Here is a 23742-nt window from a genome sequence, read left to right as displayed (position 1 = left end):
GACTCCAGGAGCTTTAGAAAAAAGCACCAAATATTTGGAGACTCATAATAGAATTGTAAGAACTGGCAACACTGTAAATTTAATACATAATGGGCCATCAATGGTAAACAATTTAAACAGATTGTGTCAGACTCTGCCAAATTCACAAAAGTAAATCCACTCCTGCAAGGGCTTCACCAGAATAGATTTTAACATGCCTTGTTCGCTTAAGAGATCTGTTTCAGAGTAACAGCCGTGTTAGTCTGTATCCGCAAAAAGAAGAACAGGAGTACTTGTGGCACCTTAGAGACTAATAAATTTGTTAGTCTCTAAGGTGCCACAAGTACTCCTGTTCTTCTTTTTAAGAGATCTGTGAGAGGGGAAGCATAGATTTGATTCCATATAAGACACCTTGGCCCTGATTCAGGAAGGTACTTAAGCATATACTTAAAAAAATCGCTGAATTGGTATGGTTTCCAGAATTGGGGTCCTAGTGAGAAATAAAACTAATGACAGTAGATGGGTATTCTGCAGTGCATAATTGCACTGTACCTCTAGTGAAGTGAGGGAAGCAGGTAACCCTGATAATTAAAACACAAGTGCACCAGGGTTTATGGGCATTTTTGCGCCCAAGCAAGTTCCCCCAATACAGAAATTTGTTTAGCTATTTGATAGGATATTCTAAAACAGGCATTTAATAGAAGTTTGCACTTTTTCAGCAGTTCTTTAGGGGGCACCAGGGGCACAGAAGCTGCAGCAGAAATCCTGAATATAGAAAGTGGCACACTTGTTTCACACAGTAGTGCTGGCAATGGTAAATGGATTTTGGCACAGTGGCTGAGTGCAGAACTCTGGAAACTGAAGTTCTAGCTTTCTTTTTACTATGTATTTGATAACATAGTGTTCATTACTTTTTTATTAAGAATTTTTCCTTGAGGATGTGAAACACAGGATATTTCATAGAACCAGTACCAGCAAATACTCTTAACAAAAATCCAGGGCACAAATTCCACTTGGGATTAAAAACTGCACAACATGTTAGCTGACCGAATGCATATAGGTTCCCAATCTTCATTTCCATTCCAATAATGCTACATTTAAATGCACCTTCAGTATCCCATTTAGGAATTTACAAGATTGTACAGCATAAACTATAGCTCAGCATGCAAATGCTTTCATCAACATATACATTTTAGGAGTCCATTCTCCCTTTGATGGGTGTATAATTCCTGTTTGCATTCATTTACATGCTTGCCCATAAGGAAAGAAGAGGTCTACCTTGTAGGTGAAATGTACCCAACTATCAGATTTTATCTTATATTGTAAAATCTATGGGACACTTAGCTCCCTTTTGGGCATTTGATAAATAATAATAATGTTAGTATCAGATCTATGAACCTATGGTATGGTGTTGCTATCATAATTTGTTTGGGTGAGGGATTTGTCTCTAAGGCTTTGGTCCACAGAGAAAATATCTTTTAAACAGGACAGTTACCCTAAGCAGAAACAAAAACCCAAGATTAAAAAAAATAGAAAATTAAAGAGGAGAGATGCAGATTGAGATAATTATTAGCATTTGTTATCAATACAGTATTAAGTGAATTATAGTAGCTTTTAAATATAATTTACAAAAAAAGTAGCAGAAAAGACTCACTCACTCCCGTAATCTGTCACATATTCCATTATTTCAGACCACTGGGTGACAAGGTTTGCTGTTAATATTAGCCTCTGATACTTTTAGATAACCTCGTTTGTCATTAAAAACTGCAGTATGACAAAAATGGTCTCTTTATCAAGGTCTGATTTTTTTAAAAGGAGTTCATAAAACCGGACTCTCCCCCTGACTTCTAGTAATCAGTCAGGGTGAGTGTAACTTCAAAGGAAAGATCGTTTAAAATTTTTAGTAACAATTTGAGAGTCTTAACGATAATAATTACTTGCATGATCTTTTCAGTAAAGAATTAATCTATTCATCTGCATTTGAGCAATTCACATAGCTCTAACTGCAAGGCAAGCTAATTTTTAGAAATAAATTGAGGGGCTCATCCATCAAGTTCCTAATCACTTCTTTCCTTTAAAGTGCTTGGTGTGCTGTGTGAGCTGTGAAGTACACAGCCAAGGTTCATTTTATTATTTCCAGTGGTTCACTAAAAGTCACCAACTTTATATTAAAAAAGCAAAAAAAAAAAAAAAAAGGAAACTTTATTGCACTTAGTTATCTTAAACTTATAATATCTTCGTTTCTTTTAACGATTAATGTTGCATCACTTTCCTGCCACAACTGAGAAAGCAACCAGTTCTTGTAAAGATATTTCAGAACTAAAAATGTATACCTCCCTGCCATAGGAATGTAGATACTGATAGAAAAGGAAACTGGACATTAGTTGGAGCTCTTTCCCTTCTATGTTTCTCAATCAAGTTTGAATAATTTCAAGCCCCACTGCAGTGAGAGGTCTATGCCAGGTCCTGCCTCCATATCATCTCAGCTATTGGCCTCAGAACAGCCAATGCTTTCCCAGCTGACGCTGCAAACACAATGACAGATGGCCCACTCCGACCTGATTTTCTGTGCTCCCTTTCAGATTGTTTTGGCACTACTGGCTGGCATTTCAAGTTGTCTGGTAATAAATTAAACCTTAAAAATGGTTACAGCATGGCCAAAAGCAATTCACGATGCTGTGTTTCAAGTGGTTTCTTCTCCAAAACTGGTATGTCTGTCTATCAGCATGCAAATTACCTGATGGAAAATCTGCAATGACAGGAGAAGCAACAAGCTTGCTTTAAATTAATTTTAAGCTCAGACCAGATATACCAGCAAGAGTCACAACCAACGTAAGGTAATGAGAAGGGGTTGGTTACCAGGTGGTGTGTAGGATAATTTTAGCAGCTAATGGGGAGGCTTTCCCCTTAGGGAACAGGAGGGAAGGAGTTGGGTGTGATTGTTTGTCATTAGTGGTGCAGGAAGCTTTGGTAACTAAGGAGTTTGGGACGCTGATCATTAAATGGTGCTTGCTTTTTGAGGAATCTCAATAGGGTTTGACCCATTGTTACTAGAGACTCAGAACTTTTGGAGATTTTGGTTAAGTCTGTAGTTCTAAAAAAAGATCTGTCAAGGTTTAAACCTTAAACAGAGGAGAAAAAAGGGGAATTTTGCTCCCTGGTCCTCCTCCCATCTCTTACACTGGGAGATGCTTCTATTCCCCCCCCCCTCGCTGATGTGCACTTTTGTTATTAATTATGATTCTATATTATAGGGCTTCATTCAAAGGGGAATTACAATGATAATGAAGGTGGTTATTTATTTATGTGTGTATGTGTGTGTGTGTGTGTGATTTAGTGCTCATTAAAGAGTGAAACCAATAACACCAATGACCTTCAACCCTGATCAGCAACATTCTTGCAATTCCAGTCCCAGCCCCCACGGGGCGGGGGGGGGAGGGGTGGGAAGAAGAGAGAGAGAGAGAGAGTGTGTGTGTGTGTGTGTGAGAGACACATTTGACAAGTGGAGGCAGTGGAAAAATAACAGTAACAGTTTGATAACCCTAGTCCACACTCTCTTTCTTTTCCATTTCATTTCTTTTTTTTAATTGGATTTTCTGTGTTATTGCCAACATGGTCATCATTTTCTTTCCATTCCACTCCTCCTCAAGGTTATTTGCTTTTATTTGTTTTCCTTGTGAACTACTTACATGTTTTAAAAATATATTTGTAATTCTCTGAGCCAGCATGACCTATTTAGGTGCTGCACCTGTTCATTTATTATATTTGTTTCTTTTTTGTTGCTGTTCCCAGATTTTTCTGGCCATGCCTCACTCATTTTTTCCATATACCTATGACTTACTATTGTGAATAATAATGAATAAAATAGTTATTTGTGGTACGTCAGTGTCAAGCGGTTAAGAGGTCTCTAACCCCAAAGTATTTATAAATTAGAGACACAGCTGAAAACCCTTTACAAACATGACAGAAACAGCACAGTGGGACGTGGCCATGAGAACTTACTTACTTTACAGAAAGTAGGTTATGGGTACAGATGCTCCCCGGGTTATGCAAGACCCGACTTACGCAAATTCGCATTTACGGAAAAAGTTCCGTAAGCCAGAAATAGGATTTTTGAGTTGCGGAATTTTTTGCGTAACGTACAGGTATACGTTTCCGACTTATGCAAAATTCGAGTTATGCAAGGCTTTCTGGAACGGAATGATTGTGTAAGTGGGCATCTGTAATTTTTTTGAGTTAGAGGTGGAAAAAAATTGACCACTTCATTTAGACCAATGGTTCTCAACCTTTCCCACTTTCATCTAGTTGGGATTTAGCCAGAACCCTTCTCCCATTTAACCAATTTAGAAATGTGGGGAGAACAAGGTGGTTCTGACATTTGTTCACAACCACTCTGAGAGTCATGACCACCAGGTTGAGAACCATGATTTAGACCATGTATAGTTCTTTCTTTAATGCTTTCTCCAGTCCAGTTTCAAATGTCTCAAACAATAGGATGTTGCCATTTGTCATAGGAGACTGTTGAATACCTTGTCTTGTTTAGCTTGCATTATATAAATTAAGCTAAACAGATTAAATCAAGAGGTCAACTGATCTAATTAATCAACATAGGGGATTTGTACAAATTTAACTAGATAGACTTACAATTGATTGATTCAGTTAACCTGGTGCAATTTTTCTTGTATAAACAAGGGCTCAATGTGGGGAATATCTTTCTGAATTATTTTTTCCCTCTTTTAATTTAACCATTTTACTCCTGGTTAGCCTGCCTTATAATCCCAATCAATAATTCCTCTCCATCTTTGGAGAACCCATAAGGACAGACATGTCACTTAAGGTGTGCATGCAACCCATGGACCTTCAGTTGGAGATTTTTGTTAGCAGTATTCATTCAGTCCATGCATGCGCCCTAGCTAGCCTTGTGCCTCATACCAAGGGTATATAGGACTGTAAAGGATGAACCCCACTCAGTTCCTTCTCTACTGCATAGTCCCTTGCAGATGGGACTCTGAAGCAGAAGGGAAGGAGGGTGGGTGGTGGAGCACCCAGAGGTACGCAGATCTTGAAGAACCTCAGTTACTGCACAAGGTGTGTAACCTCTCCTTCAAGTAGTGTCTCTCTAGGTGCTCCACTTTAGGTGACCTTAAGCAGTACCCTCTGAAGGCAGTGGGAGCTTCAGGACCTAGTCTAGAACTGTTTCCAGAACTGCATCTGCTCTAGAAACGTGCACTAAGACATAGTGTCTCAAGAGGGTGTGAACTGAAGCCCATATAGCATCTTTGTGGATTTCTGCTACAGGAACATCTTTCAATAGGACAACAGATGTGAACTGAGATCTAGTAGACTGGGCTATAGCCCTAGGAGGCCACGACACATTAGCAGCTGCACAACAGGAGAGAATGCAGCCAGAAACATACTTAGAAAGTCTCTGGGTAAACACTTTCATCCCTTTAACTCTGTCTGTGATAGACACAAATAGCCTCATAGAACTTGAAAAGGTTTAGACCTGTCCAAATAATGTGATGATTTAGTTGGTGTTGGTCCTGCTTTGAGCAGGGGATTGGAGAAGATGACCCTCTGAAGTCTCTTCCAACCCTAATATTCTATGATTGCATTCTCTTAACATCTAGGGTATGAAAGGCAATATCTTTCCTAGTCTGAGGCTAAGGGTAGAAAGCCAGCAGATGAACTGTCTGATTGATATGAAATTCCTAGATGACTTCAGGTAAAAACAGTGGGTGTGGTTACCCTTAAAGAAAGAAAGTATAGACGGGGTCAGCCATCAAACCTCCAATTCATCAATTCTTTAAGCAGAGGTAATTGCCACTGAAAAGTCAGTTTTCATGGAAAGGTTTAAAGGGGCACAAGAGCTAGTGGCTCAAAGGGAGGTTTCATCAGAGAATTCAAAACTAGGTTCAAGGCCCAAGTTGGAGCGGGCTCTTTGACATTTGGGATGTGGTTAGATAACCCTTTGATGAATCTGGAAGTTCAGCAGACACCTTCCACAGGAGAATGAAATGCTCTGATGGTTGCCAGATGAACTTTACTGGATCTCAGAGAGACTTTGTTTTACAATGAAAAGATATTCTAGGACCTTCGATAAAGGAGAGTTGTTATGAGATAGGCGATGGTGAGTGTACCAGTGGTAAAATCTTTTCCATTTCTGAAGGTAGACATTGCTGGTGGATTCCTTTCTACTATTTAACAGGACTTCTTGACCATCTCTGATTGTGGTGACAAATGTTCTCTGAATCCTGAGTGAGGGATATTGATGGCTGGCAGGTGGGCAATGTACCAGTTCCATAACCTGATTATCTCTGACCAGAGGGAAGGGGAACTTGCTTTCTCTTGTTGATTTATGTAGTACATACTTGTTGATTTATGTAGTACATACTGACCCTGTTGTCTGTCATTATGCAGATGGATTAATCTTCTATCATAGGGAGGAGTGGTGGCAAGCATATCTCAAGACCCTGAGTTTCAGAATGTTGCTAAGTAGGGCAGAGTCCTGGGTGGACTATCTTCCCTGAACAGTGTGGCCTTGGGTGGACCATCTTCCCTGGATGGACCATCTTCCTTGGCTAGTTTGTCGCCACACCTTAGGAGGAATGCTAAAACTATTGTGACAGTGAGAGGGAGATGGCTGAAGGGAACCCTTGAGCACATCTCGTCTGGATTCTTCCACCAGACCACAGAGGCTAGAACACAGTTGGGAAAAGAGTATAGTTTGTTCAGATTGTCTCTATTGGGGGTATAAACTGTCCTGAGCCAGGCTTGGAAACAGCGTAGATGAAAGCGAGTGTGTAACACAACAAAGATACATGCTGACATGTGCCTGAGAAACTGCAGGCATCATCTGTCTGTAACCTGTGGGGTCATTTGGACTCGTGTTATTAAGTACATCAGAGTGGGAAATCTGTCCGCTGGATCTTGATGGCACGGCATCAAGAGTGTCCCCTATAAACTTTATCTGCTATAGAGGTAAGAGGTAGGATTTTTCAACTGAAGGCAAAGCATGTTAAATAGAAACATAGCCCCCCCCGCACCACTGTTTGAACTTCAGTGTAGGAATGCCCTTCTAGAAGCCAACTGTCAAGGTAGGGGAAGATGATTACTTCCCATTAGCGAAGCTGAGTGGTGACTACCAACACAACTTTTATAAACACCTGAGGGCAGTAGAGAGCCTGATAGGAAGGACTTGATATTGATAGTGGTCCTGACCTATGACAAAGCATAGGAATCTCTTGTGAGAAGGATGTAGTGCAATGTGGAAGTATGCGTCCTGAAGGCTGAGAGTCGTGAAATAGTCTCCCAGATCCAGAGATGGAATTTTAGCTGTGAGTGTTACCATCTTGAATTTCTGTATGTGAACAAAGGTATTCAGCATCATGACAACTAGAATTGGCCCTCACTTAGTCTTCTTTTTGGGAACCAGGAAGTACTTGGAGTAAAATCCAGTTTCTCTGAATTGAGTACGAACTGGTTTCACAGGCCCTAAGTGGAGCAGGGGCATAGCTACAGGTGGGCCTGGGTGGGCCACAGTCCACCAACTTAGCATCCAGGCCCATCCCCCATTCATCGCTCTGTTCCGGCCCTAGTGCTAACCCTGCTCTTGTGGGAGAAGTTCAATAAAGGAATTAGATTCTGAATAGTGAATGTGGTTATATTTTGCCAGAATCATCTGACAATTAGCAATTCTGAACTGGAGGATGGCGGATTAGTAGCTTTTGTAAGCAAAGAGATCTAAGAGTTTTTGGCCTTTATCATGTGGTTTAGCTTTGGAATGGTGTTGTCTGCTGAGTTCCTTTATTGAATCCACAACTAAGGAGTTAGGGGCAGGAAACTGCAAGCACTATGACTACTCTGTCTCTGCCAGGGCAGTTGAGAAGGAACTGAGAGTGGTTCATCCATAGCAGCCCTACATAACATTGGTATGGGTAATGAGGATAGCAAGGGTGCATGTGCTTACCAAATGAGCACTGCTGCCAAAAATCTCCAATTGAAAGTAGTATACATGCACACCTCAAGTGGTGCACCCATAGGGACTCTACTCAAAGAAGAATATTAATATGGAACCCATTATTAATAGGGAAATAGTGCAGGGATGCTCCTCAATTTTGCCTCACCTGTGAAACAGCAAGAGAAACAGCAAGAGCAACAGCACTTCTTGCATCTGAAGAAGTGAGGTTCTTACCCACGAAAACTTATGCTCCCAATACTTCTGTTAGTCTCTAAGGTGCCACAGGACCCTCTGTTGCTTTTAGCAAGAGAAATGGTATCCTCACTCGGTTTCCCCTCTGCATTAGGCTACAGAGAACTTTAAAAACAGGGTGGAGGTTAGTTTGGATAGTTTGCCAAGGACACTGAGGTTCAAGGCAGTCCATCAGCCCATTGCTAGTTTACATTCTGACTCGGAAGGAAGAAAGCTGTACAGGACTGTAGTTTCTGCCAGAAATAAAACATCGTTACAATAACTTTTTCCTTGGATTATATTTGAGCTGCTAGATGTTCTGCAAATTCCTAATCTTGGTCTGGGCAAAATACATCATATTTTAATACAGTATATCTCAAGATTTTAGAGGAGTTTTTTTTTTTGTTTAACAAGATAGCAGAACAGGGACCTCAACTAAAACAAAACAGGTATTCAAGGTGAAACTATGCTTGAAGACAGCTCCACAGCTCAGGAAAAAAACCCAACAAAACAATTGTACTGTCAGCTGCACGAGAAATCTGTGCTGCTGCCTACATCTCCTCTCAGGGAGCAAAAAGCATTTGTAACTATGGCCTGCATATGCACATCCAATTAGCCTTACAAACTCCCAATGAATGTGAAATTTGTGATTACTGCTATTGTTCAGATCTTAATAAAATGTTATGGAAATGGAAAGACATTTTAATTGCTGCAACTGTGATTTCATTCACACTCTCCATCTTCTTCCAGACATTGTTTTTCACTCGCAGCACTGTAACCATTTGTTTCCTTTAACAAGTCCAAATTTGAAAATCCAGATCACCGTTGAAGGAGTATCTTAAAGAGGCAATAAAGAAACATGCTTATGGGTAGGCCCTACCAAATTTGAGGCCATGAAAAATGCATCCTGGACTGTGAAATCTGGTCTTTTGTGTGCTTTTATCCTATAATATACAGATTTCATGGGGGAGACCAGCATTTCTCAAATTGGTGGTCCTGACCCAAAGGGGAGTTACGGGGAGGAGGGGGTTCGCACAAGGTTTTTTAAGGGGGGTCATGGAATTGCCACCCTTATGTCTGCGCTGCCTTCAGAGCTGGGCAGCCAGAGAGTGACGCTGCTGACTGAGTGCCCAGCTCTGCAGGCAGCAGTGCAGAAGTAAGTGTGGCAATACCACACCTTGCCATCCTTACTTCTGTGCTGCTTGTGGCTGGGCTCCCGGCCAGCAGCTGCTGCTCTCCAGCTGCCCAACTCTGAAGATAGTGTTGCTGCCAGCAGCAGCGCAGAAGTAAGGGTAGCAGTACTGCCACCTCCCCTACAATAACCTTGTGACCTCCCCACAACTCCTTTTTGGGTCAGATCCCTACAATTACAACACGGTGAAATTTCAGATTTAAATAGACGAAATCATGTAATTTAAGATTTTTAAAATTCTATGACCGTGAAATTGACCAAAATGGACTGTGAATTTGGTAGGGCCTTACTTATGGGTCTTTCTGTCTAGGAGAGCTGATCTAAAAATAAATTCAAAATGTGCTATCTATATCTGTATATTGATTGCTTAACAGTCAGAGACACCTAGACATTGGTTTGAGGTCTGAGAGTTCTAGTCTCACCCTCAAAACAAAATTGGAAATTTATATTTTCTCTCTATTAAAAAAAGATATAAAGTACTTACTGGAGTCTATCTAATTCCTTCAGCTAGTCTCTTAACTTATACTGGTGTACTTCCTCCCCACAAATCAAAGCCTTCCAAACTCCGGCAGGTTCAAAATGCTGATTCAGATAAGACACTTCACATGAAACAAGCCTTACAGAATCTGGCCTTAAATTAATGGTGAAGCTGAAAGGAAATATTTGCACATTGCAATTTATACTTGTCCTTATGGCTATAACACAAAATGAAGATGTGGGCCTAGATTCTTTAAAGCTGGTGTGGGGAGACGGACCGTTTGCTCCTCTGTAGGAATTTACCCTGAGACTCACCTGTGCTCTCTTGTGGTTCCCTACAGGGCAGGGAGAAGCTTTTGTTCCATATGAGCCCTGCCAACAGAAGAAGTTAAGTAGATGCTTTGAGTCAGTGCATCCCCTACTTGTCCTGGATATGTTGCTTTCCAAGCCAGCCATCTCCTGTTTTGGGAGTTGAGGAGTGGGGATGGGCTAGGATCTTGTTGATCTCCTGCAGTCTTCACAATGCCATCACCCTCTCAGCAGCCTGAGGCAGAGTTTCTGTCTCAGAGGCTCTCTGTCAGGGTTTACACTATAATAAACCAGCATAAATCTTGTGAGAGTTTGGTCCTCGGTTGGTAATCGATTTGCTATTCTTGAATTAAATTATCTTGAATACCATTTTAAATCTTAAACATCTTCTAACATGATGAATATTAATAGTCAAAGGGCCTGGGAATGACAGTTGTATATTATGAATTATTATTTTATAGTAAAAAACCTATGATATTTATTCTTAAAACTCCAAAAATTGTGGGGTGAGAGCAATGCTTGTTCTAATTCATAGACACTGCAGAGAGAACTCCCAATGAACAATATTCCCAAGTCTCAAGCTAATGAATAAATTAGAAGATTTGGTTTTAAATTACATTTGGGTCATGCATCTGCCATCTACAGGAGTCCTCTTCAGAGAGAAATAGAGGAAGAGCATTCACCAATCTTTGTGTTTGCAGGACAGCAGGCAATGAGATTAGAAAGTGATGAAATCATGAAGTGTTCATGTCTGCCCATTAGTAGACTGCGGTATATCACTGAATGAAAGAGTTATGTCTATTTTTTTTTTTTTTTTACAAAAATAACTTGGTCTACTTAAATGTAGTGCTCTTTTCAATGTTTTTATTATTCAAGGCCTTTTACTAAATTAAAAAAACTGGGGCAAGATCCTGGGCACTGCTCTGGCAAAGCAGCCATGAAACTAGCAGATTTGGCTACTTTAGCATTCCCTCTCCGTAATGGAATGGAGAGACTGTGTAAAGGTTCCTGTGACAATTCTCTCCTGTCCTTAGTGCAAGAGGCAGGGTGAGGAGGAAAAGCAAGTCAGGGTGTCCCTCCATACCAGGCTTTTATAATTTATGTTGGGAACCCCAGGATTCATGAGCACAAAGGTGATACAATTATGCACAGCTCAGTCAGACCAGAGGACATTACTGTTAGTAATTAGAGAGACTAAATCCCTGCACTTTAACAAGAAAAATATTAATACGTTTCCCTACTCAACTTTTGGTTTCTCTAGACTGTAATTTTAGTAATTTTGGAATAAAACGTCCATATATGTACACAGATGTCTGTATTACTGCAGGCTGGGGAAATTATGCTTTCAAATTTTAATGCCAAAGGGTATATAGCTATTTTTAGTCACCATATTGCAAGGTTTCAAATAAATATACACACACACATATACGCAGACACATATCATGATATTCTATACCAACATTATCAAATAACACTCTATGTAGTTTTTTTTCACAGCTAATTACTATTCCCCAATCCCTTTCTTCCCACACTATCAAACAAGAAAAGGTACATCAAACCAGATCCTGAAGTAAATGCAGTATTAAACTTCTTTTTCTAAGTAATTTATTAGTTTCATAGCCTCAAACTGTGCTTTTATGTGCCTCCATTTTCAGAAGAGGGACCATTTGAGGATTTGGTCTAATGCCAGCATTTGGGTCTTATTCAAGTTGAGCATCAGTAGCATGACTGACTGACTCAGAACAAATCATCTCTCATCAACATAATGACTCTTCCACAGTGCTGTGCATTTTCAGTTGAACTACTTGTCTGAGCAACTGCTCACCACAGGTTCAAGTCATGCCTGAGCAGAAATCCAGTAGCACAAGGCCTGTGCCTCACTTGAGTCCCACTTAATTTCTGTTTTGAGAATTCAAGTGAGTGAGATTTAAGTGTTGCATAAGTTTTCTGTTGGCTTTCTATGCAGGAATGAATTTCATCCTAATGTGAATAAGGACTGCAGTCAGGTTTTTATTCTGTTTTAGAGAATGATCTTGTATTTTATTTGATTGGAGAGGTACATGTATTGTGCTGTTTTTGTTTTGTTTTATATAAAGATAAAGGAATAGGAGAGAAACATTCAAAAGCGTTTCTTTTATATGTAAGAATACGCACCTTTATAGTATGTTCCTGAGCCACTGATTTTGTATGTGGTTGAATTTTTGTTTTGTTTTCCTTACTCAGTTATGTAATTAAATTAAAATACTGATCTCATTTGATGGATCTCATCTGATGGATCTCATTTTAAACTTTAATTGAAACATTACAATGATAGAATGTTGCTGAGATGAAATAAGAACTCAATGCAGAAGAGTCTCCTTTATTTTAAATTCACCAAGCAGGCCTCATGGGTTTCAAGGCATCAAGACTACTAACCTTAGTGACTTAAAATCAGGTTCAGTGATTTTTTTTAAACATTTCTGGTTCCTAAAGCTCTGAGTAATTTACTGTGACTTTTAGGAAATTGCTGCTAAAAAACCCTCTCTGGCTGTACTTTCATTTTGGGTCTCTGTATAAAGAATCTATTTATACAAGTTTCAAATGCACTTATGTGCAAATGGCACTTTCTCCTCTTTGGTGTTTTTTTGGATTGAGTGGGGCTAGAGAGGGATATATTGCCTTGAGCACTTCCTTTTCTTCAATGTCTTGTCTGGAAAGACAATGGCATACTGTATTTGTTTTAATACATCTTTGTATGTTGTGCAGAGTAATTTAATACTGCTGTTCGTGAAGAATGCTTTGGTCTGTATTGCTGCAGGCTGAGAAAATTATGCTTTCAAATTTTGATGCAAAAGGGTACATAGCTATTTTTAGTCACCATATTGCAAGGTTTCAAGCATATAGCAATACAATTTATTTTAGTATTTAAATATTTGTGATAAAATTTTGATAAAAGCTCATGATGATAATAGGAGACTAAGGAAAATAAAAAATATCTGAGGAAAAAATGTAGTTAGAGTTTCAAATGCTGGCACTGGGTTATTCATAGACTCATAGATTTAAAAGTCAGAAGGGGCCATTATGATCACATAGTTTGACCTTTGCTATAACACAAGCTATAGAATTTTGGCCATCTTGTGTAATACAGAACCCTTCATTGAAATCAGTAGGGAATTCTGCTTTATGGCCAACTGAAAGTGTCACTTTAGTTATTTAGGCCTTGATCTTGCAAAGACTTATTCACAAGCTTTACTTTTTGCATTGTGAGAAATCACATTGAAATCAAAAGGTTACTTCCAGTGCATAAAGTTAAACACTTGTTGAGTCTCTGCATAAAATTTTTTTGCAAGACCTACAAACACATAATCAAAGGAGTAATTTAATTGATGTGAGTAGTACCCATAGGAGTAAAGGCACTCACATGCACAAATATTTAGAAGACATGGTCCTTATTTAGCACTATACTATAAATGTACATGTTGTATATGCAAAGACACATGAATAGATTACAGAGTAATCTAAATCAAGAATCCCACAAAATGATGGACCATGATGGAGAAAGGAATTTTAATGTAGTTACTCTGTATCTATTTTACACACACAAATATATTATTATATGCCATCTATCAGTATTGATTCAGGTCATATTAGAGAGAGAGAGTGAATGTATGTAAAATCTATCAGTATCTGTTCATATTATATCATATTTTAGCTATCAATATTTAGTTCAGGTCATAATATAGATCATATATTTGAAATCAATCAGCATTTAATATAGGTCATGCTGTGCAAATTACCAAATAGTGTCTCAGCCTTCAAGGCTAATATGATATAATCACACAAGTTAGCTCTCATTAGCCTGAAGTTTAAGAGTATAATTAAATATGGTATAATTTTAGCTATCATTTATTAGAAAATGAAATGGAGGAGTTAGGTTTAATGAAAAATGAAAATGATAGCACACTGCCTATAATATAGTTTTTCATGCCTTTTGGAGTTGTAAGTTTCATGCCTTGTGGCCTATCTATTCCTCAGCTCAGTATAATGAGAAAAGTTTGCAGTCTGACCACAGATTTCACTAAACCATGTAGTTTTTTACTAGTTAGTGACACTTTGCTTTGTATTTAAAATGCTTATGTTTTTCTTTCCCCTTTAGTTCTAAATGACAAAAATCCCTGGCCTCATCTTTCAGTAGAAGATGAGAATTGAGTAGGGCCATGGGACTTTACTCACGGGACTTTAAATTAAAGATGAGGGCCAAAATCTTCTCTCAGTTACAAAAGGGAAGCATTGCCACCAGTGGGATCCACACCATATAACTGAGAGCTGAATGGGGCCCAAGTTGGTACCAAATTGTGGCCTGTGTAGTGTAGTGGTGCCAGGGCATAAGGCACCCCCTTATGTCCTGGAGTTGACTACCTATATACCTATGTGGGTCAGAGCATGGGAGAGAAAGCATATTTTGCAGAGATGCTATGTACTGCCATGCACACAGATGGGTGGGAGTGGATGGAATGGGGCAGAGACTGGGTAGAGCCATAGCCAGCACAGTAGTTCCAGCCAGGGGTGCTGGAACAATTTGTATAATGGAGGCTGAGAGCCACTCAACCAAACGGTAAACCCGGTATATGATGGAAACACCCCAACAGCACTCCTAGTTCCAGCACCTTTGGTTCCAGCAGCTGGGGAACATAACTTACTCCCTTCCTAGAGCAAAGAGGGAACCTGGGGGATGTGACTCCCTGGTCTCCTAGACTCTTGGGGCAGTACAACAGCACACTGCCCCTTATTCCGGGCTTGAGGCAAAACCATAACTGAGCCCTGGTTTCAGTGAAAGTTGAGGTTGTGCATCACCTCTGAGAATCTTACTGAAAAATGCATATTACTTGCCTAATCCCTTAATCAATCTTGCAAATTGATCCACAAGGGCACAAGGGTACTCCCGCACTGATCAGCTTGCAGGATCAGGGCCTTAGCCCTTTACTGTTAATCACTCTGAGAAAATATGAGCAATGATGTGCATCCAAGGGATTTGGTGTTTTTTACATTGGAAGATCCAGACATTAAAATGTATCATGAGACATAACTGAAGCATGTGGAGACCAAAGGGTAGGGCCAAGTCATCAGAATGTCAACAGTTCTTGGAGGTGCAGCACAGAATCTCACCTTCACAATTTATCCTCTCCTCAGTGTCCTGGGACCCTGGCAACCCAGCAGTACCCAGCCCAAGTTAAGAAGTATCAAAATCTTCATGTATGACCCAAGTAATATCTGAACCATGGGTTTATATTGCTCCTCTCTATAATTTGATGTCACTCAAATAAAGCATATTTTCAGGTAAAATACCATGAAGAGTCTTTCTTTTGGAAAGCAATTATGTCCTGTCAGTTGTCATCATGGCTGTCAGTCTTGTAGTTTGTATGGACTGTGTGACGGAGGGGAACAGAGTTTGAAGCAGATAGTATTCACAATCCCACTTTACATGCAAGTAGAAGATATATTTTCACTGAGCCAGTTCCTCTTATGTGTCCTGTGCTATGGGACACAAAGCTGTTCTTTCCTCTTTCTTAAACAGTGGACAAACAATGTGGCTAAGAGTTTAGAGGGGAATTTTCAAAAGCACTGGAAGGTGTTAGGTGCCCAACTCCTATTGGCATTAAATGGGGGTCAAGTGTCTAACTCCCATACATGCTTTTGAAAATTCTACCCTTAGATTCAGTGAAATATCAAAATAGTCACATTGCTGATTTCTGCATTTGCTAATTTCTCTGTAGGAAGAAGCTCTAGCAATGAGTATTATAAATATTAAAAGTGACTCAGCAATTGACAAGGGAACAAGACTGTCTTACCATTTTTGTAAGATCCTAAGTGAATTTTTAAAGATGAGAATGCAGTTGGCAAGATGTAATCAGAACTCAGGTAAATGCTTCACTAGACATGCTGCCAGTGGTCCAGCTGCAAACATTTGGGCTCCGTCGTCCACAGATTGGAGAGAAGCTTGAGTAAGACCAAATCTGAAAATGACAAAAGCTGATATGAGCCCAGGGCCAATATAACAGAAGAATTGCCATAATGGATCAGACCAATAGTCCATCTAATCTTGTATACTGCAACCAACAGCGATTAGGGGCTTTAGAGGAGCTGTAAGAAATCCTGCAGGAGGAAATTATTAGATAACTTGCCCCCAAGGACATTTCCATCATAATCCCCAACAGTCAGAGGTTGCCTTATATCCCTGCCAAAGCTCTTGTTTACTTTTCATAATTACTATCATAATTGTGGAGATAAATGTCACATACCAAACAAATCTGTGAGCTGAGTTTTTTATTTGAAAATCAGGAAACCTACAGTGGGGTTCTGGGGGAAGTGAGGGTCATAAAATGTTTCCATTAGAAGTGGGAGAGTAGACCTAGTTGAAATGAATAAATCAGTGAATGAAGTGTGATTTTCTTAAAGGAGCTTTGTTCAAATGTAGGAAAGCAGTGAAAAGAGAGGTAAAGTGCCCTTTATGAATCCATTTAACATTTTGGAACATTATTTCAATCTATGGCTCTAGAATCCTCTGTAGTAGTTCTTGGTTAACTCCTTTTTCTTGCTTCTTTATGAATGAAGCTAAGAGATGTTTTTTTAAAAGTCGCTTCTCCAAACTGGTGACATCACCTCTCTCTTTGAGTTAGCAATAGACTGGGTGATGAAGTGGGCAACAAAAGGCATTGTGGATGGTGTAAAATGGGTTAGCAGAAATCAGTTGGCAAAGTGAAGATTGTGTAACAACACTGCTTTACTAAGTATGACATGGCATAGAATGATTGCTCTTACATCAGAGGTAGAATAGGAAGCAGCCGAAAATGGATTGAAAGTAAATGCAGAGAAAACCAAGATTATGAAGAAAGGAAACTGGAAAACAGATGCAAAGGCATATATATGTGGATGGAAAAGAAATTGAACAGGTAGAAGAGCTCTGCTACCCGGGGAGTGTGATGACATTTGAAGGTGGCTGTAATAAAGATATTCATACAAGAGTAGGAAAAGTAAACACCACTTTTCAAAGGCTGAACAACTCTGGTCAAACAGGAGTCTCCACACCAAACTAAAGGTCAGATTATACCATGAGATTGTATTGAGCATGGTACTGTATGGAGCAGAGACCTGACTGATGACAGTGGCTAACTAAGGCTGAGAAGATATTATACATTTAATGGAAAAGCAAAACAACAAATGTGAGAGTAAGGGAGCTGACAAAGCAGGACATGTTAGAAACTATCATCAAAGAAAGAAGGCTCAGGTGACTGGGACAGATACACCATTTGGCAGATGGGAGGTGTGCAAAGCAAGCATTGAATTTAGCACCCACGAGAGGAATGAGAAAATGAGGAAGACAAAGGAAGATCTGGCAAAGGACAGAGACAGAGGATAGTGAATGAGCTGACATCACCTGGGAAGCAGTACCACAACTAGTGAGTGATTGTAATTAGTGGAGGAACTGGACTGCTTGATGTGTCAGTGGCATAGGAGGAATTAAGGTCCAAGATAAGGTAAGGTATTCGCAAAGAAGCTAAAAGGAATTAGATGCCCAACTTCCACTGCATTTTTTTCCAATGGAAAAAAGTCCAAGAGTAAGATTCTGTGCTGCACCTTTCAGAGCTTCAGCAAAGAACTTGCAGCCCCCAGGAAAAGGAGGCTAATGTGGCTTTAAGTCACCCTGACCCCCTCTAGGTTCTAGACTGGAGTAGCCCCCAGCATAATTTAGACATCCTTGGAGAGCTGCCTAAGTTACTATAGCCTGTTTCCGGCTACCTATGGGTATCAGTGTTGCAAAAAATCTCTGCAGTGTTACTTCCTGTGGCTCCAGCCCTTCCCACCTGTGACAGAACCCACTTACCCTCACATTGGGATTTCCGTGGGGGGTGCCCAGAAGCAGGGCCGGCTCCAGGCACCAGTAGAGCAAGCTGGTGCTTGGGGCGGCAGATTGTTCGAGGCAGCATTCCGCCCAATCCTAGGGCCGCACGGCCGCTTTTTTTTTTTTTTGTTCTGCTCCGGCCACCCTGTAGGGGGCGGCGGCGCGGAGGACGGGAGCGCCCTGCAGCAAGCCCAGCAGGGCAGTCCTCGTCCTTCTCTCTCAGAGGACTGGAGCGGCACGGAGGCCTCCCGGCAGGCGGCGCACCAGTTGGGGCCGCGTGGTAGTGCCCTGCTGAAGCCCTTGCCGTCCCCTTCTCTCTCTCTCTCTCTCCCCCCGCCTACCTCCGACTAGCCGGGGCACGTCTGCAGTGCAGGGAGTCCCCCTGCCTCCAGCTGCACCACAGTTTTTTTTTTTTTTTTTTTTTTGCTTGGGGTGGCCAAAAAGCCAGAGCCGGCCCTGCCCAGAAGACAGCTTGTGCATAAGGAACTGTATGAAAAAATCCACTTTGATGAAATCCCATTTTCCCCACAAAAAAGGTTTTTCATCAAAAAACAAAACAAAACCAACACTTGACCAGCTTGTGTGTGGATAAAGATAAACAAATCATACAAAATATCAAATTAGACAAAAGGATGGTGTTTTACAACAAGGTCATTGTAATCTGGTTGTCTAAAAAGCATGTCTCATAAAAGAGCCTTTGTGTGCTTCCATCTTGCTATGCAAAAATGTTCAGATGACAGCAAAAATATAGGCCTTACTAATGATAAAAGAATCAAATTAGTACCATGACTGAATGTTTTTTATTATTTCTGTTAATGCTAAAAGGATAATGCCCAAATATTCTTCACAACTTTTAACATTTTTTCGTCATTGCTCTTGAGAATAATGCCTTTGGAACATGAAACTCTAACTATGTTGCTGTGTCAAGTATCAGAAGGGTAGCCGTGTTAGTCTGAATCTGTAAAAAGCAACAGAGGGTCCTGTGGCACCTTTAAGACCAACAGAAGTATTGGGAGCATAAGATTTCGTGGGTAAGAACCTCACTTCTTCAGATCATCTGAAGGTCCATATGGACAGAAGATCATCTGAAGAAGTGAGGTTCTTACCCACGAAATCTTATGCTCCCAATACTTCTGTTGGTCTTAAAGGTGCCACAGGACCCTCTGTTGGTTTATGTTGCTGTGGTGTCTTTTGGTCTTTACACAACAATATGAAGAAACCACACTGACATAGCTGGGTTCCACACAACTGAACTATTTAAAAGGTTAGTACCCAATGCCAATACACTACAGTTATCTTAGCAAAATATATCCCCACATCTACATTTCATACAAGAGTGCAAGTTTTATTATGGACCTAGTTTTGCAGCCTAATCCTGGGTGATTTGGGTGTTTAAAGAATGAAGAATCAGACGTGTATAGTGTCTCTGTAATTTTTTTTGTTTAACTGGACTTACAATTGATCTCTCCTTCAACATGCTACTTGAATTGTGCGTCTCTGAACATTTGGTTTGGGATGGCACTATCTTTGCATGAATCATAAGTGGATATGAATCCTCCATGATGCAGCACAGGAAGAAGAAAAGCAGACTATGCACAAGGGCACTATCAGGTCAAATCTGCTCACTAATTTTAGGGTTCTATTGTACCTTCTAACCACAAAGTTGCATTGGAGGCAGTGTAAAGTCAAAATGACCAGGAGAGAGTTGGGAGGGACACTGAAGCTTGGAGCTCCCCAGAACATAGGAGGCGCATATCCGCTGCTCAGCTCTTTGAGAAGGTGCAGCATGTGCCCTGCTTCCTTCCTGCCCCTTTTGGGATGGCTAGTGCTGATTGCCTCACAGACTCTTTGTATTCAGATGATCTCTAGAAGTACAATGACTGCTAGGGCCTATACGGGGGGGTGCACCTCTCTAACTTCCCTCTGGCCCCTCACCCATGAAGGGGACAGCTGCCACCTGGCCCTTAGATTTTATAGAAACAAACAAGCCTTTACACAATCTATCATTGTCTGGGTACACCGCAAGAAGGACAGGAGACTTGTTATGGATTTTAATCAGGCTGCAACTTTATTATATAGATGTCTGGGACTACCCGACAGATAAAGTGTACAGTGCAGGCAAATCCATGCTTATTCAAATCAATTCTCCGGGGCTTCAACAAGCCCTCCTTTGTTTCCATCCAGGTCCCCCAGCTGACTCATAGCTTGGACCTTACCATCCACCACCCTCGTAAGAGGGTTAAGGAGGGCTATGAGAACAGGGGGGTGGAGTGAGGGTGGCTCCCAGCTGTACCAATCATAGGAGTCCCCAACCCCCTCCCTTGTTCTGTTCCATTATCCAGTACCTCCTTTTAAGTCCTTTACCAGGCCATTTATCTGGTCACTGGCTGCTCTCCCTATGGAGTACCTGCACTGAACATCCACCCAACCTTACAAAATAAGTTGCGACATATGGCCTACCACCTTTTCTTCTCAACAGAAAAGGTCTACCCTCACACCCACTGTGGGGAAGGTGAAAAAAAACACACTCCACCAAAGCCAATTGTGGTGGTGTGGGAAAAATTCCTTCCCAGCCCCCCTTTAAAAGAGGCGACTAGCATAAAGCCCGCAGCAGGTCCAGCCCAGCCTGCCATTCACATCCACTAGGGGAGGGAGGGTGGGTGCTGGCTTCCTCGCCACGTGGAGCAAAGAGACTTGCCCCACCCAGGTTTTGTACCTTTATGCACATTCCTGAGGGCGGAGGGGTGAGTCACTGCTGCAAAGCTGACCACCGAGCATCTTTCTTACAGCAATTTATGACCTCCTTCCTCCCCCCGCGCACAAACCAGAGCTGCCCTTCCTTGGATAAGCCCCAGACAAAATTTGCCCCACTTTAGTTGTGGTGCAATCAATAAACACGTTTCTAACCCTTTGTTGTTGTTATTGTTGTTGTTATCCTTCAGATAAAAACATGTTTTTAAAGAGGAAAACCCCCAACCAGGGCCGGCTCTAACTTTTTTGCTGCCCGAAGCAAAAAAAAAAAAGGGTGCCGCCCCCCCGCAACAACCCCCCCCAGTGCCGCCCCCCCAAAAAAAAAACAACCCCTCGAGTGCCACCCCGCTGAAACAAAAAAAAAAAACCCCTCAAGCGCCGCCCCACCCCGCCAAACCAAAAAACAAAAAACAAAAAACCCCCCGAGCGCTGGCCCACCAAAAAACCCAAACAAACAAACAAAAAAACCCAGTGCCGCCCTGCCGAAACAAAACAAACAAACAAACAAAAAACCCAGAGTGCCGCCCCGCCACCCCAAGATTGGCCACTCCTTACAAAGTGCCGCCCCAGCACGTGCTTGGTCGGCTGGTGCCTGGAGCCGGCCCTGCCCCCAACAACAAATAATATATCTGCCCCCTACAGTATTTGCAACCTAGTATCTGCCTGTCTCCTTATCGACAAATTTATTTATATTATACTTGACATTATGGTATTTGAATGCCTCAGGTTTATGCGGGAGAATCTGAAAATTCAACTGTCTAAAGGCCCTGAACTTGCTAGTCTAATATTCTTTCCAGTCACATCTCCATGCCATCATCATAAGAAGCCAATGTGTGACACCATGTGGAGAAAATATCCATAATTACACCACTTCTTTAATATTCATAAAAGGCTAGAGTGTCCCTAACGCTAATACAACCACACATGGGGGGGGGGGGGGGGCAGGAATATGCTAGCCCCAAACCTGGATCTTTATTCTGAGTCCTGTGTATACTGCAGAGACTGTGCTCCAGCTGGTGCCCACCAGGGCACAAATGGGCAAGTACGAAGCATCTGCTATCATAGACTCCTATGCCCATGCAAAAATCCAGAGATTTTAACTGATATAAGCATAAGCAACTCTGACACAAAATTAAAAGTGGTAATTTTTATTTAATTAGGATGGGCCAAATTTGATACCCTTGCACTGAGTAGAACCTTGCAGTCCCATTACTTTGAAGTCCAATACTTGAGGAATAAAGTAATAAGCATGATTAAGGATTTCAGAATCTGGCCTGAAAGAACAACTCTAGTTATAAAATCTTACTGAAAACAAAACCAACCTCCCAAATCCTTCTCCTAATGTATAATACATACAGAAATGTTCAGTGTAGAGTTAAGAATATGCAGATGTCCCAGAGTGAATCTTTTCACAAAATTCACTCAAGTTTGAAACAGAGGATAAATGCTGCAAATCCTCAAACCTGTACAATCAGCTCCAATGTGTGCCACCTTATGTTCTAATTAGTTATGCCATTGTGCTCCACACAATGCCATCCACTTCACATAGTCTGTTCTTGAGGATATACAAAGCTAGTACAAAACGTAAAATGAAGAACCGTGAATATTAAGAGAAAATCATGCTGTGAAATTAGTGGACTAAAACACCTATAGTAGCCTAAGAAGAAAATGTCTTTGTGAAAAGCTTAAAAATTACAATAGGATCTTCTGAGACTGTTATTTCCTTTTCTATATTATTTATCGGACTTGTTTCAGCTTTTTTAAAATTAGCTATTAAAACTAACCCTGACACTGGGATTGCAATGAAAGGCATAGCACAAACTTCAAATGAGTTTTGTTCAGTAATTGTTTGGGCAGGATACCCTGGTGACCAGAAGAATATTTTTACGATTGAGATGCTTCATCTTGGAGTGCAGATCTAGTGTAAAAAATTAAAAACATAAATTAGTTGGATAGGAAGAAAGCAAACCGCTTTTCCTATTATCTCTGTCAAGGTCAGTTACTGCAGAGAAGGCTTTGTTTATAGAAAGCATGTGGGAAGTAGAAAAGTGAAGGGTTTTAGTAAATCTTAAGGTTGCATAATTGAATTTGATAAAACTGACATTTTCCTAGGAAGTTGTAATGTTTCAAAAAGCTACATTTAAAAAACAAACAAACCCCATTCATACAAAGTTCAATTTAAAGCAGTTTTTACATCTCAAATGGTATGGGATGTCCTATTTTCATCATGATAAAACAAATCAATGTCTCCTGGTTTTTAGAACACATTGTTTAGCACCTACCACACTTTAAAAAGCTGAAGAATAAATTGACTGCAGGGGAACATTAGAGTAAAGGAAAACATTCCTTCATATAACTTATGGTTCAGCTTATATTAATATATACCAAGAAAGCAGGATTTTTGGAGACTATGCTTTACTAGTGTGAAGAGCAGAACTCACCGTGTAGTCAGGTAAAGATTAATAATGAATTCAAGGACAAAATAAAATACATTTTGAGATATTTGGATAATTTTTCAATGATCTCTCATTTTTAATTGTCTCTTTCTAACAAAGCCCAGCCATAGTGATGTTTAATACTGAACAAGTAGGAGGTTTTAATAATGCTTGCTTCCATCTAGAGTGGATTGTTTTAGATACATTACACACAATTCCCAATCATAAGGTGGCTTATTCTGTTAATACCAGGGCTGGTAAAAATATTCCCATTTAAACTCTTTAGTTGATGGTTTTTAACTAACTTTTTTTTTTTCCACAGAGCATCTGCTGTCCACAGAAATAAAATGACTTTTTGTTGAGAAAACAAACACCTAAGAGCCTAAAAATGTTTGATTTGGAAATGCCACTACAGTGCCCAATGGGAGTTGTGGTTTTTGTCTCTCATGACCCTATTCTCGTCTATAGACCAGGCTCCCCAGCCAGACTACATCTCTCATGATGCACTATGGTGACTCAGCAAGAGGGG

The 23742-nt window shown here is 40.6% G+C and overlaps 1 long non-coding RNA gene across 1 annotated transcript in view; it reads left to right on the top strand.

The window, feature by feature from the left end:
- Positions 1-2684: 2684 nt before the first annotated feature.
- LOC117877545 overlaps positions 2685-23742 on the top strand; it is a 61628-nt gene continuing 40570 nt past the window's right edge. Inside the window, exon 1 of the long non-coding RNA XR_004645745.1 lies at positions 2685-2811. This is a non-coding gene — a long non-coding RNA (uncharacterized LOC117877545). The remainder of the gene's footprint in view (positions 2812-23742) is intronic.

The sequence above is a fragment of the Trachemys scripta genome, chromosome 5 (assembly GCF_013100865.1).
Source record: "Trachemys scripta elegans isolate TJP31775 chromosome 5, CAS_Tse_1.0, whole genome shotgun sequence".
NCBI classification, from domain to species: Eukaryota; Metazoa; Chordata; order Testudines; family Emydidae; genus Trachemys; species Trachemys scripta.
This window is presented reverse-complemented; position numbering and strand designations above follow the sequence as displayed.